Source organism: Antechinus flavipes, chromosome 4 (genome assembly GCF_016432865.1).
Source record: "Antechinus flavipes isolate AdamAnt ecotype Samford, QLD, Australia chromosome 4, AdamAnt_v2, whole genome shotgun sequence".
Lineage (NCBI taxonomy): Eukaryota > Metazoa > Chordata > Mammalia > Dasyuromorphia > Dasyuridae > Antechinus > Antechinus flavipes.
The window spans coordinates 434,665,696-434,680,338 of NC_067401.1; positions in this window are offsets into that span (position 1 = coordinate 434,665,696).

Sequence of the window (14,643 nt, forward strand, 5' to 3'; positions counted from 1 at the left end):
ATATTGAAACAAATTTGATTCAAAATAAATACAAATAAATAGGTCTAAGACCTAGAGAACTGTACTTTTGGTATAGAGTTCCTCTAGTATCCTCTAATGAAAATGATACATTTTATAAATAAGTTGATATGCATCTTGCAGAGGTCCTTAGGTACAGTTTAATGCCCTCCCATTTTATTTCAGTTTCCTCATTTTCTGTTTTAGTGTATTTTTATTTATTTTGATAAATACTTTTCAATTACATTTTAATGTGGTTCAAGAGCACTCAGAAGTGTTGGAGGCAGCATGCAGAATGGACTGCATTTTATATCCTGATCTGCAGTACTACAGGCTAGATGATTTCCCCAGGGATCAGATGTCCAGCATGAGTCAGAAATAGGGCTTGAACCCAATTCCTCCTGACTTCAAGGCCAACACTTCTTCCATGTTACCACACTCCTCTATAAAAGTAAATACCAAGTAGTTAAACAAGATATTTTGGAAGGGAAAACATTAGCAGTTGGGGATGTCAACAGGCAATCATCATGCATGTAGTTCACATGTATTTACAGAAGTTTTCATATTTATAGAAGTACAACAAAAAGAAGAGGAGAAAATAGAAAACAAGAAATGTGTGGTAACTCTTCCTGAAGAGGTGGAGCAAGATGATGGCAAAAACTGCATTCTTTTCCCTTGGAATTCAGTAGACCAGTAGTTCTCAAAATATGGGGCAGAGAATCCTGGGGGATCTCTGAAACCTTTCAGAGGGTTTACAAATTCAAAATTAGTTTTTATTATAATATGGTAAATATATATGTAAACATAACCCACATAAGGAAAAACTCTTTGGACAGATCTTCAATAAATTTTAGTAGTATAAAGATACCAAGAAATAATGTTTTGAGAACCACTACATTAGATTATGAAGATAGCAGGGTCTGCTTTTCTATAAAGGACCTCAGTTGCACAAACATTTTTCTGGCCTGGCACAGGTTGGTGTGTCTTGCCTCCAAAAAATACACAGGGGATCCAACTTGGGGTGCAAATATCAAATTATGTCAGGATGCAGGGGAGGAACTTTGTCCTTGATACCTTCAGGGTCTCCTGCATGCTCTGGCTCCAGTGTTTCTTAAAAATATGGAACCCCTTAACAATCCTTAGCAGGGGAGAAGAAGAAGAAGAATCAGTAAGTTAGAAATTAGTACTTAAACTGGGGTAAAAATGGAGTGCATTCCAGACTTGGAAGTAGAGATGAAGTGGCCAGAATAAAGACAAAGGGGTTTAAGTTGGAATGTCACCTTAGAGAAACAGGATGCCAATGTGGTTGAATATTGGAAGGAGAATATTGTAGCATGAGATTAGAAAGACATTTAGGAAATGCATGGATGCCCATCAGTTGGAGAATGACTGAATAAATTATAGTATATGAATGTAATGAAATATTATTGTTCTATAAGAAATGATGAGCAGGCTGATATTAAAAAAAAAAAAAAAAAAAAAAAAAAAAAAAAAAAGCCTGGAAAGACTTACATGATCTGATGCTAAGTAAAGTGAGTAGAACCAAGAGAACATCGTACATATTAACAACAAGATTATGTGATGATCAGTTGTGATGGACTTGGCTCTTTTCAACAATGAGGTAATTCAAGGCAGTTCCAAAAGACCGGAGATGGGAAAATGCTAACCTCATCCAGAGAGAATTATGGAGACTGAATGTGGAACAAAACATAGTATTTCCACTTTGTTGTAGTTGGTATTGTTTGTTTGATTGATTTTTTTTTTTCTCATGGTTCTTTTCCTCTTTGATTTAGCAATGCCACTTACTGGCATACATCCCAAAGAGATCAAAGACCGAGGGAAAGATCTTAATACATTAAAAAATATTTAGAAGGTATTGTTTGTTGTAACAGAGAAATGGAATCACAATGAGTGCCTATTAATTAGATTATGGCTGAATGACCCATGGTAGATGTATGTTTTATGGAGTAATATTGTTCTATCTTTGTGGAACAGTAGGAAAATAGTCTTTTTTTTTTTTTCCCATGATTTTCTGAGTTGGCTACTTTGTTAAATATGGTGCCATCTGGTGGGTAAATTAAATATTGCACCCCTTGGTAAATCAATTATAAATCAACATCTAGCTTCCTGTGGGCCTTAAATTGATGTTGAATACTGTAGTAACTGTAATAGCAGAAGTGTTCATGGGATACCTACACAAGCACATGTACCGTTTCCACTAGCATTACAAATCTAAATAACCTCTTGGTTTTTTGGTCTTCTTATTTTTTTGTTTTTGTTTCTTTTTAAAATTTATTTTTGTCTTTTTAACAAATTAATTCCTAGATAGTTGCTGTGTTTTATAATTGTTTTAGATGCAATTTCTCTTTCTGTCTTTTCTTCCTGGCTGTTGTTTTTAGTATACAGAAATGCTAATGGATCAGGGGTATTTATTTCCTCATTATTTTGATCAAAGTGGATATATAGTTTGGTTACCTTTGGATATAGTTTCAAATTATTTTCCAGAATGGTCAGACATTTCACAGCTTTACTGACAGTATGCTTGCCTTTCTACTTCCCCTTGAAGAATTGCTATTTTCTTTTTGTCTTTTTTTTTTCAATTTAATGGGTGTGAAGTGGAACCATAAAGTTGTTTTAATTTATACTTATCAAACTATTAGTGATTTGGATTTTTTCATATAACTGTTGATAATTGTTTATTGGTTTTAAAGGCAAGCAATAATAGTAGCTTCATACATAATTTTGCCTTATTTCTTTAATCACAATTTCCTTTTCTTACTGCTATAAAAATTATTTCTAATACAATGTAAAAAGCAATAATAGCATGTGGCACCTTTACTTAATTTTTGATCTTTTGTGTGTGGGGGGTTCCAGTTAGCCAATAAAATTTATTAAATGCCTATTTATGTGCCAGGCACTGTGCTAAGAATACAAAGAAAGAAAATCTCTGCTTTCAAAAAGCTCACAATCAATATATAAACATCTATGTAATATAATATATTGGAAATAATCAACAGAGAGAGCACTAGAAGGGCACTGAAGGTAGAATGTAGAAGATGGAATTGTACCTGGAATTTGAAGGAAACTAGGGGACCCAGGAGGTGAAGATGAAGAGGGAGATAATTCTAGAAATGGAGGATGATCAGTGAGAATATTCAGAGTGAGGGAGATGAAGTTTCTTATTTGAGGAGCAGCAAGGAGGTTAGTGTCACTGAATTGCAAAATATGGGAGATTCCAGATGGAGGGTGGAGTGGGGGGAAATATAAAATGTAAGACTGGAAAGGTAGGGGGAGTCAAGTTATAAAAGACTTTGAATACCAGACAGAGGATTGTATATTTGAACCTGGAGGTTAGAGGGTATTGCTGGAGTGTATTTATTTGAAAGGAATGGGAAAAGATTTGTGGCAGGGAGACCAGCCAGCAGTCTACTTCAATAGTCCTGGTATGAATCAATAAGAGAATGCACCAGGGTAGTTTTAGGTAAATATTTTGGTTCATGTTAGAGAAAAAAATCTTTCTATTCTTAACTTCCTAGTTTTAAAAAGCAAAACAAAACATAAATGAGTGCTGTAAGCCCTAGAATATTTTAAATTAGTGCTGTAAGCCCTAGAATATTTTAAATTAATGCATAGGTATTCACTTTTGAATCAGCATCACTGTGAGAATATTTAATAAATACTCAATACTTGACAAATGCTTATTGGATTACTGATACAATGAAAAAATGTTGTAGCAGGGAATATCCTTTAAGAAAAGACCTCAGAAGACATTCAGAATGAAAAGTAACATCTTCTTTTGCCAGTGTAATTCAAATAGTTTCTTTACCTCTGTTTTAGCTTAAAGGGTAATCATTTTCAAATTTTCAAATAATCTACTAATTCAAATTACAGCAATATTTCAATCTTTCATTTGAATCTCTTGAACTTTATCACTTTTCTTGAGAAATGGATGAAAATTGCAATGAAACAAATTTCAACATAGGGTCAGGAAACATTTGGAAACATTTAGGCTGCTCCACAAAGGAAATGAGCTACTGCATCAAGTATCATGGGTATTCAGGCAGACAGGAGTAGCAATCTGTTGGAGTGAAGGGAAGGGGAAAGAAAAGTATTTGAAGACTAATGGTTGTACTATTTGACTTTTTTTATTAAAGCTTTTTATTTTCAAAACACATGCATAGAAAATTTTTCAACATTTTCCTTGCAAAACTTTATGTTCCAATTTCCCCCCTTCCCCCCTACTCCCTCCCCTAGATGGCAAGTAATCCAATACATGTTAAACATGGTAAAATATATATGTTAAATTTAATATATGCATGCATATTTATAAAATTACGTTGCTGTTCAAGAAAAATCAAAACAAATGGAAAAAATGAGAAAGAAAATAAAATGCAAGCAAACAACAACAAAAAGAGTAAAAACTATGCTGTGAACCACACTCAGTTCCCATAGTCCTCTCTCTGAGTGTAGATGGCTCTCTTCATCACTGAACAACTGGAACTGAATGGTCTGAGTCATCTCATTGTTGAAGAGACCCATGCCCATCAGACTTGATCACCATATAATCTCCTTATTTCCATGTACAATGATCTCCTGGTTCTGCTCATTTCACTTAGCATCAATCCATGTAAGTTTCTTTAGGCATCTCTGAAATCATCCTGCTGATCATTTCTTATAGAACAATAATATTCCATAACATTCATATACCCTAATTTATTCAGCCATTCCCCAACTGATGAGCATCTATTCAGTTTCCAGTTTCTAGCCACTACAAAAAAGAGCTGCCACAAACATTTTTGCACATGTGGGTCCCTGTCCCTCCTTTAAAATCTCTTTGGGATATAAACCCAGTAGAAATACTACTGGATCAAAGGTTTTGTACGGTTTGATAACTATTTGACTTCTGAGACCTGTTCCAGCTTTAAAATTTTGTAATTTTGTGATGCATTTTGTTAGGTAGGAGACTTCATTTTCTCTTTTTCCAAAACTCTTATAACTTTTGAACAAATGGAAGTTACAGGAAAGACATGCAAAGATAAAAGCTCTTATGTGCTCTTTCTCCTTCCATTATCTTCATGCTAATCAATCCTCTATATAGTTGCTAAACTGATTTTTCTAAAGCACGAACTTAACTTTGTCTCTCTACTCACCTCTCAGGGAGTTCCAGTGGCTTCAAATAGAGTAAATGGAAACACTTCTGATTTTTAATGTTTGAAAGCCTTCATTTCACCACATGGTTCTATATTTTATTTCTAGATTTTTTTTAACTCCACACTCTTAAATTGGTCTGCTTCTTATTTCTTGTGTAAAACATTCTGTCTCTGGTCCCCTTGCCTTGTGCCCAGACTGTGCCTCGTGCTGGAAATAGTCTTTTCTTGATTCAGCTTATTGAAATTCTCTTCAAAGTACATCTGGAAAATCACTTTCCACATGGTTATTAATGACCTCCACCATACAATTATTTCACTTTTTTTGGGTACAAATTTGTATTGACATACTTGTTATTTTCTCCTGGTAGAATGTTCACTCTCTGAGAATAGGGAGTGTTATCATTTCTGCTTGAACCTCCGGTGTATTGTTTATACTAAACACTTAATGAATGCTTATTGACTTGAATCAAATAATTGATTTATAGCAGAATCAGGCATAGTAAAAAAAAATCTCCTTTATTTGCATCTGTCATAATGGGGATAGTTGGTCTTTGCACAGTTGATTTCTTCTTCCCACCTAATTGTTGATGTGATAATAAAACAGATAATAGAGATAATGAAATATTGCTCAATTAATGAAGTGATAATATGTTCACCCTGTTCCACTGTTTCTGGGTAAAAGCATTTCTCTAATAGAATTAAAAATACTCTAACCAATGGTGAGCAAACAAATTGGCCCCATCCTTGAGGGTTTAAATAGCTAAACCTGGGAACCATTGACACAGTTCTAGAGGTGGATGAAGAAAGAGAAAGTTAAAGCTCCTTCTTGAGGGACAGGAGGGAATTTCCACTCTTATCCCCCATACCATTTAACAGCAGAGCCACATCCCTGGTAGAAGAAGCTGCACCCAGTATTTGAAGAGTTGGTTCCAAAGAATTGATTAAGGATTATTACTGATTATTGATTGTTGATTAAGGAGTAAAGAGATATACTTCAAACATATGGATACAGAAATACTCAAGACTGGAAGCAACTTCAAGGAATAGGACCTCTGGCAGCAAAGGTGATAGATGCTTAGGTAACTCAGACTTAGTTCTGACTATCCAGGGTAGAGCTTGCAGACCATAGCTATATTCAGAGGGACTCTTGGAGAGGAAATGAAGGACACTGAAGTTCTGCAGTTTCAGAGTCATGAAGAGCCTTGATCATATATATTCCTTATATGTGTGTCCTACTATCACAGCCTCTAAGTTTATGCCCTCTTTTCCTATAGGTGCTATATGTAATTGTGAGAGAATTCACCCTAAGTTTTCAGGAATATAGAGTGATGGATGTTAGATAAGTATAGTTCTTTGTCATCTTAGTAAACACTTTTGCTTTGCACTAATTATGTCTATTGGCTAAGAAGCCCATTTGTAAGGACTGAAGGAGATTCTATCTAATTCACAGAATAGTCTAGAACTTAAGGTTGTCTCTGGAGATTCAATCCATCTATTTATATGCAATTTAGAGAAGTAGGTCAGAGTATTCTGTTGTACCACTATAATCCTAAGGAAAGCAGAGGATAAAGATAGTCAGAACCTATAGCTATCAGATGACTATGGTAAACACAGGGTTGATTCCAATTGTTAAATGCTGGGAATCCAAGATTTACACCTCTCCTTTGCAACAGATCTATAGCTTTTCATTGTCTTCATGGTTCTCTATACTCTCAATTCATAGTCTCAAAAGCTCTTTTTCTACCACTATCATTTAGTAATCTCTTCTTCTTTGAGGTTCATTCAATCTATATTTCACTGGAAAAAAAATGAGGTCATTCCTTGATCTCACATTACTGAGATACCTTCTCCTTAAACTTCTTTCTCACATTCACTTTTACCAGAGCAAGTACTTCTGTATGCACAAGTGACACCATTCCATCCTGTCTTCTCCAGCAGATTTCCTTACTTATGATCCTTGTTCTCTCATTTATCATCAATCTCTTCTAGTCGATTGTCTGCTTCTCTAGTACTCTCCTTAATCTTCAAAAAACTCTTACTTGGTCTATATATCCCTGCTAACTATTTTCCAAATCTCTTCTCCCCTTTGTGGATAAATTAAAGAAGATCATCTTCAATAACTGCCTCCACTTCCTTTCTTCTTACTCTTTTCTTAACTTTCTAAAATCTGTTTTTTGTCTTCATTTAACTGAAAATGCTCTTTCCAAAGTTATTAAGATTCTTTTAATTGCTAAATCTAATGTCCTTCTGTTCCAATGATTTTGTGGGATCGAGAGCCATCTCTATCCAGAGAGGGGACTGTGAGAACCAAGGGTGGATTACAACATAGCATTTCACACTTTTCGTTGTGTTTTGAATTTTCTTTTCTTTTCTTTCTCATTTTTTATCTGATTTTTCTTATGCAGCAATATAATTGTATAAATATGTATGCCTATTTTGGATTTAGCATATTTTTTACCATGTTTAACATATATTGGATTATATGCCATCTAGGGGAGGAGGTGGGAAGAAGGGGGGAAATTGGTATAAAAAGGTTTTTTAAGGGTCAATGTTGAAAAAAAATCATCCTTGCATATGTTTTGAAAACAAATATATATATATATATTTTTTTTTCTTACTGCCTTTTCCCTTTGATTATCTCCAATTTGTCCTTTACTGTTAATATTTAGTTATTTGTGGGTTATCTACTCCATGAGACTATGAGCTCCTTGAGAGCAAAGATTGCCTTTTACTTTTCTTTGTAACTAGAACTTAGCAGAGTTTGGTACACAGTGGGCATAAAATAAATGCTTTTTGATTGTCTAGTAAAAACAAATATTTTAGTTAAGAGCTCGTAAGTTTTTATTTTGAGTGGGTGCTAACTTCCAAAGTCCCTCAGATCTTAGTTAGCTTTTCTGGGCACCCATATATTCAGAGTTCCAGGTACTAGATATACTGTTCCTCATCTTTTATCTTTATTCTCCAGAATCCAGCTTCATCAAAGTCTCAGAGAATTGCTTATTTCCTATTAGAGGGCTTCCTGCTAGACCAAGATATATAACCTTCTGCTCATTTGTTTTGATGTTTTGTCTTTTCTAGCTCAAATCTCATATGCTTTGCTCTTTCAAAGGCTAAAAGCAACGAGATCTCACTGGTCTACCTCTGGCTTCAGCTGTGAGATATTTGCCTTCCTTCCTTTCAGAGTACACTTCTGAATGTGTTCCACCTTTGTTGGTTGTCTTGTAGCGGTCATGACATCCTTCCTGTTGCTTCAAACCTTATTTTTCTCTCCTTTCAAAGTAAAAGTTAGCCATAGACCTCTAGGCCAGTGTCCAACCCCACTCTGAGGTTTTTCTAACCATGATCTCTAGATTGAAAAAGCAAAGATCCATTTGTAACACAGTTAGGAAGCATGATATGAAAATACTTGAAGAAGAAGAAGAAGAAATCTTAGGAATAATATAAGCAAAAAAGTTAGAGGCAGGGACGGGGGTGGTGAGGAGAAGAAAAGTCTCCTTGGAGGTTTTCAGAAGCTACTTTGAGGAGCTCAGGACATGGGAAAGACAAAGGAAGCAAAAGACCACAGAAGCCTCAAGATGTTTCGCTGTTCCTCCTGTGAGTACATGACTTTCTGTGGGTTAGGCAAACAATATGACATCTCCATATTGTGTAATTTGGAAGAAACACTGAGGTTTACCAAGTCAGAGTGATTACAGAGGGATTTTTTAAGTAATATTTTATAGTGATTTTTATAATTCAATTCAGTCAGTTCATAAGCATTAATTCAACACCTACTATATGCCAAAGATAATGTTAAATATTCAGGATGTACAAAAATACAATCCCTGCCTTCAAGGAGATCACATTCCAATGGGGGACGTGACATTCAAACACTAGGTCAATGCAAGATAAAGATAGTGGAAGTGGAATATAAGCTCAGGGAGCAAGTCCTAATTCATTCCAACAAGCACCTACTATGTGTCAGGCACTTTGGAAGGAGCTGGAGATTCAAAGCTAAAAATTAAGCTTGCCTTTGAAGAGTTTACATTCTATTGGAGGGAAATTATATATACTTGGATAAGCAAGTGAAAAACAAATGCCAAGGAATATAAAGGGTAACAGAAAGCAATAATAACTTGGGGAAATTAGCAAAGATTGTATGTAGAAGCAATCTGAATAGGGATTCTAAGAGGTAGAGGTTAGGAAGAAGAGTGTAACAGGCATAGGAGTGAGTCTGTGTAAAACCATAAAAACAGGGGATAAAAAGATGGGGCAGCAGGTAGTTGTAGTTGGAATATGTAATGGAATAATTTGAAAAATGATAGGTATAGTAGATTGGAGCCTGATTTTGAAGGGCTTTATCCCTGTTCCTCTACTCTGTGCTCTTCTGATGCTTCATTGTGGCCTGAAAGTGACTCTCTTTTTTTCAAAGTTCTGACAGTAGATGATAACCTCTGGCAAGTTCTTCTAGTCTACTAGTCCCAGCAAAAGACCACTCTGCTTTGTGAGGAACAGGTCAACTATACATAGAGAGGCTGATGAGTCTGCTGGTCATTTGATGATTAATTTTTTGGTTGCTGACATTCACGACCAAATAAAGAAAAACAAAATTGGACTATTTCAATCCCTTTTACTTTATTTAGTGATAGTGGTAGTGGTGGGAAGAAGAATAGAAAATACTCAAATTCATGTAATATTTAGACCTCTATGACCAACAAATGTTGGAGGGGATGTGGGAAAACTGGGACACTAATACATTGTTGGTGGAACTATGAACAGGTACAACTATTCTGGAGAGCAATCTGGAACTATGCTCAAAAGGTATCAAACTGCATACCCTTTGATCCAGCAGTGTTACTATTGGGCTTATATCCCAAAGAGATACTAAAGAAGGGGAAGGGACCTGTATGTGCAAAAATGTTTGTGGCAACCCTCTTTGTAGTAGCAAAAAACTGGAAACTGAGTACATGCTCACCTATAGGAGAACGGCTGAACAAGTCATGGCATATAAATATTATATATTATTATTATTATTCAATAATAAATGATCAGCAGGTTAATTTCAGAATGCCCTAGAGAGACTTACATGAACTGATGCTAAATGAAATGAGCAGAACCTGTAGATCACTATACATGGCAACATCAATATTAATACAATGATCAATTCTGATGAAGGGGACTCTTTCCAACAATGAGATGATTGATGCTGGTTCCAATGATCTTGTGATGATGAGAGCCATCTACACCCAGAGAGAGGACTGTGGGAACTGAATGTGGATCACAACATAACATTCTCAGTCTTTTTGTTGTTGTTCCCTTGCACTTTGTTCTCTTACTCATTTTTTTCCTTTTTGATCTGATTTTTTTTGTGCAGCAAGAGAAGTGTATAAATATGTTTACACATATTGAATTTAACATATATTTTAACATACATAACATGTATTGGATTGCTTGCAATCTAGGGGAGAGGGTGGGAAGAAAGAGGGAAAAATCTGAAACACAAGGCTAAACAAGGGTCAATGTTAAAAATTATCTGTGCCAATCTCTATATTTTTGTCCGCCTGCATTTTTGATTTCCTTTACAGGCTAATAGTACACTATTTCAAAGTCCGATTCTTTTTGTACAGCAAAATAACTGTTTGGACATGCATACTATTTAATTTATACTTTAAATTATTTAACATGTATTGGTCAACCTGCCATCGGGGTGAGGGGATGGGGGGAAGGAGGGGAAAAATCAGAACAAAAGGTTTGGCAATTGTCAATGCTGTAAAATTACCCATGCATATAATTTGTAAATAAAAAGCTATAATAAAAAAAAATAAAATATTCAAGCCATTTTCCAATTAATAAGTGGTCAAAGAATATGAACATTTTTCAGTTGAAGAAATTGAAACTATTTGTAGCTACATGAATAGGTATGTGCTCCAAATCACTATTGATCAGAGAAATGCAAATTAAGACAACTTTGAGATACCACTTTATACCTGTCAGGTTGGCTAAGATGACAGGAAAAGATAATGGTGAATGTTGGAGTGAATGTGGGAAAACTGGGACACTGATACTTTGTTGGTAGAACTGTGAATGGGTCCAACCATTCTGGAGAGCAATTTGGGACTATACTCAAAAAGTTATCAAACTGTGCATACCTTTTCATCCAGCAGTGTTTCTACTGGGATTATATTAAAGGAGGGAAAGGGACCCAAATGTACAAAAATGTGGCAGCCCTCTTTGTAGTGGCAAGAGACTGGAAACTGAGTGGATTCCCATCAATTGGAGAATGGCGGAATATATTATGGTATATGAACACTATGGAATACTATTGTTCTGTAAAAAATGATCAGCAGGATGATTTCGGAGAGGTTTAGAAAGACTTACATGAACTGATGCTAAGTGAAGTGAGCAGAACCAGGAGATCATTGTACATGGCTAGATCAATTCTGATGGGCGTGGCTCTTTCAACAAGGAAATGATTCAAACCAGTTCTACTTGTTCAGTGACAAAGAGAGCCATCTATACCCAGAGAGAAGATCACAATATAGCATTTTCACTCTTTCTGTTATTTGCTTGCATTATGTTTTCTTTCTCAGTTTTCTTTTTTCTTCCTTCTTGATCTGATTTTTTTTGTGTAACAAGATAACTGTATATATATGTATACAAATATTGGATCTAACATGTATTTCAACATATTTAACATGTATTGGACTACCTGACAGCTAGAGGACGGGATGGAGGAGAAAATTTGGAACAAAAGGTTTTGCAAAGGTCACTGTTAGAAAAATTACCCATGCATATGCTTTGTAAATAAAAAGCTTTAATATAAAAAAAAATTAAAATGAGACAACTGAAGCCTCAGGAAGTAAGTGATTTGTTAATATCAAAAAAAATATATATCCATGCATATGTTTTGAAAATAAGAAGCTTTGAAAAAAAAGATATTAAAAAACAATGATATAGGTCATGTATCATGTTGTGAGTTCTGTGAATAAAGAACTTTTAAAATTGCTTTTTCTCCTTATACTCCCCTTTTTGGTGTAGTATATTGTAAACTTAAGGCAATTCATATGTAGTGTGTTACACATGTTCATGTATTATTATTTTGTAAAAAAAAAAAAAAGCACTGCATATTAAAAAAACCTGAAAATTGTGAACAATATCAGAAATGCTTCTAGAAAGGCACAGAAAGTCTTGTGATTCTCTATACAATAGCCAATTATTAGTTAGGAAACTATTCTTGAATTACTGCTATAATTTGTGTGTCTATCAGAGAGACAGAAGTCATTATAAGGGTTAAAAACTTTAAAAATAAATTTTAAAACCTGTGAGTTTTCTGTGTCTTAAGAGTCAGAAGAGGAGTTTGGGGGCAGCTTGATATCTGCCTGAATTCATTCCCCTACCATTCTTTTGCTCCCTACTCCATCCCCATTTTGTTCTCCTCCCCTCACTTGAACCCATCTGTGAGGATCCTGAGTGTCTGTTTGGGGCAGAGGTGAGGTGTGAGGGAGGAAAAAAATATCAAAAGTGTCAAGCCAACTGATTGATGAATTGGAAAAATGTGCAATTTGTAACACTCACTTCTAAGAAAGGGGGGGAAACTCTCAGAAGACAAGATACCTGTGGTTCGTGAAAGAGGCTTTGAGAACATTATGGTTACAATAGGTTCGCTTTCTGTGGCAACATGTCTAGTCTTCGAACACTCAGAGGGTGATGGTGTGGTTTATAATATGGGTTTTGGTACCAAATGATGTGATTCGAGGACCAGATGATGTCAGGCACCAAAAGTTGGGGTTTAGTCATGTGAACAATTCACAATGACCATTCTCTCTGGCAAAAGATAGATTTATTTAGGGGAAGGGGTTACAGACAAAATGAAGGGATACAATAGATATCAGGAATGGTAAATATAAAAGAGTTGGGAGAGTATAGAAAGCGTTTTGAAAAGGCAAGTTCCCTGACAGAATTTGCCATTCACCAGGACAAAGGAAACATCCCATAAGGCTGGACCATACTCTTAGTCCTGAAAAGGACATAGCACCTCAAAAGAGTTAGCTAGCTATAAGGAAGAGAAATGGGGTGGAGAAATAAGGTGGAATTGGGGGAAAAGGAAAGGGGAAAAACACCATGAAGCAGAGTGCCAATGGATGGCTGACCTAAAGGAAGGCAGCAGTCATGGGATGGCCCATAAGTAGATTTTGTAGGGAAATTTTAGCTTCAGAGATGTCTGGGATTTTTGATAGGGCACGGCAAGAGGAGACTGTTCCAGACCTTTACAGAGGGTGGGTCTCAGGAGTTTGACATAACTTGAATTTCAGATTGGACCACTTCCCCAGAGAGTGAATCCATGGGGCTAAACTAATCTCTATCAGAGCCTTCTCCTTACCTGCCTCAGGGATTCATTTTTATCAGTTCTTCTGCTAAATATATCTAACATTGAAGTTTGCATCAATGAGATACAAATAGCATGCTCTGCTGTATTTGATAACATTTTTGTTGCCTCAAGCTCTATAAAAGCTAACTTTGAGAAAGTTTAGAATTCTTATTTTGTTCATGTATCATGAGAAATAAAGGCAAACTGAGACACACAAAAAAAATTGTATAATTTGCCTTATTTTACTTAGTAGTCATATAAATTTTTTAAACATCTTTATTTAATTAGCATAAAATTTCTATGCGGGCTTATCAAACAAATCACTTAAAAACCACACCAAAATATCTAGTTAATATATCAATTGAATCACATACCTTATTTTAGCTATAATTATTTTATATTTTGTAGGGACAATCTAAGTTGAAATGTTAAAGATGTGGAAGTACAGTAAAGATTATGTATCACATGGTTTCATTTGCATTAATAAACATAATGGAATACAAAACCCATAGTGATTTTTGTGGTAAAATGTTCTTATGAATAGAAATATAAATCCATCAAAGTTAAAAGAGTACCCACATGTATCTAAAAAGGCAACTTACTTTTAAAGAAAGAAAACTCAAAAAAGGCTGAAACATTTATACAACTTGAATTGGCCATTTCATAAAAAACTTATTCTTGAAGCATATTATACATTTGTTTACTAGATTATGAAATAAAAGAAGCTCCACATTTTTGTAGTCGTTTTAGTAAAAGCCACTTGTCCAGAATATAGTCAAGCTGTTCAATGGACTGGAAAAGAAGAAGAAACTGGAAGCAGTTCCATTGTCAAATGATGATTCTAAAGGAGGTGCTTTATTGTTTTTTAAACATTTAAAACAAGTCATTGAGGAATCATTGATCTTACCATTCCTTGAGGATATGCAACTAGATGAAACTACTGGCATTCTCTAAATATAGTCATTCATTTTTTATTTGTTTGCTATATGCATGTTGATGCCATCAAACAATTTTTTTAGTCTCTTTAGGAAATGATAAAGGATATCAACATTTGATATTTGGACAAGATTGATATTTGTAAATAGTAGACAGTTTGTAAATAGTAGGCAGTTGACTAGAAAGAACAGGTTCTTTCTGCACATTGGTGCT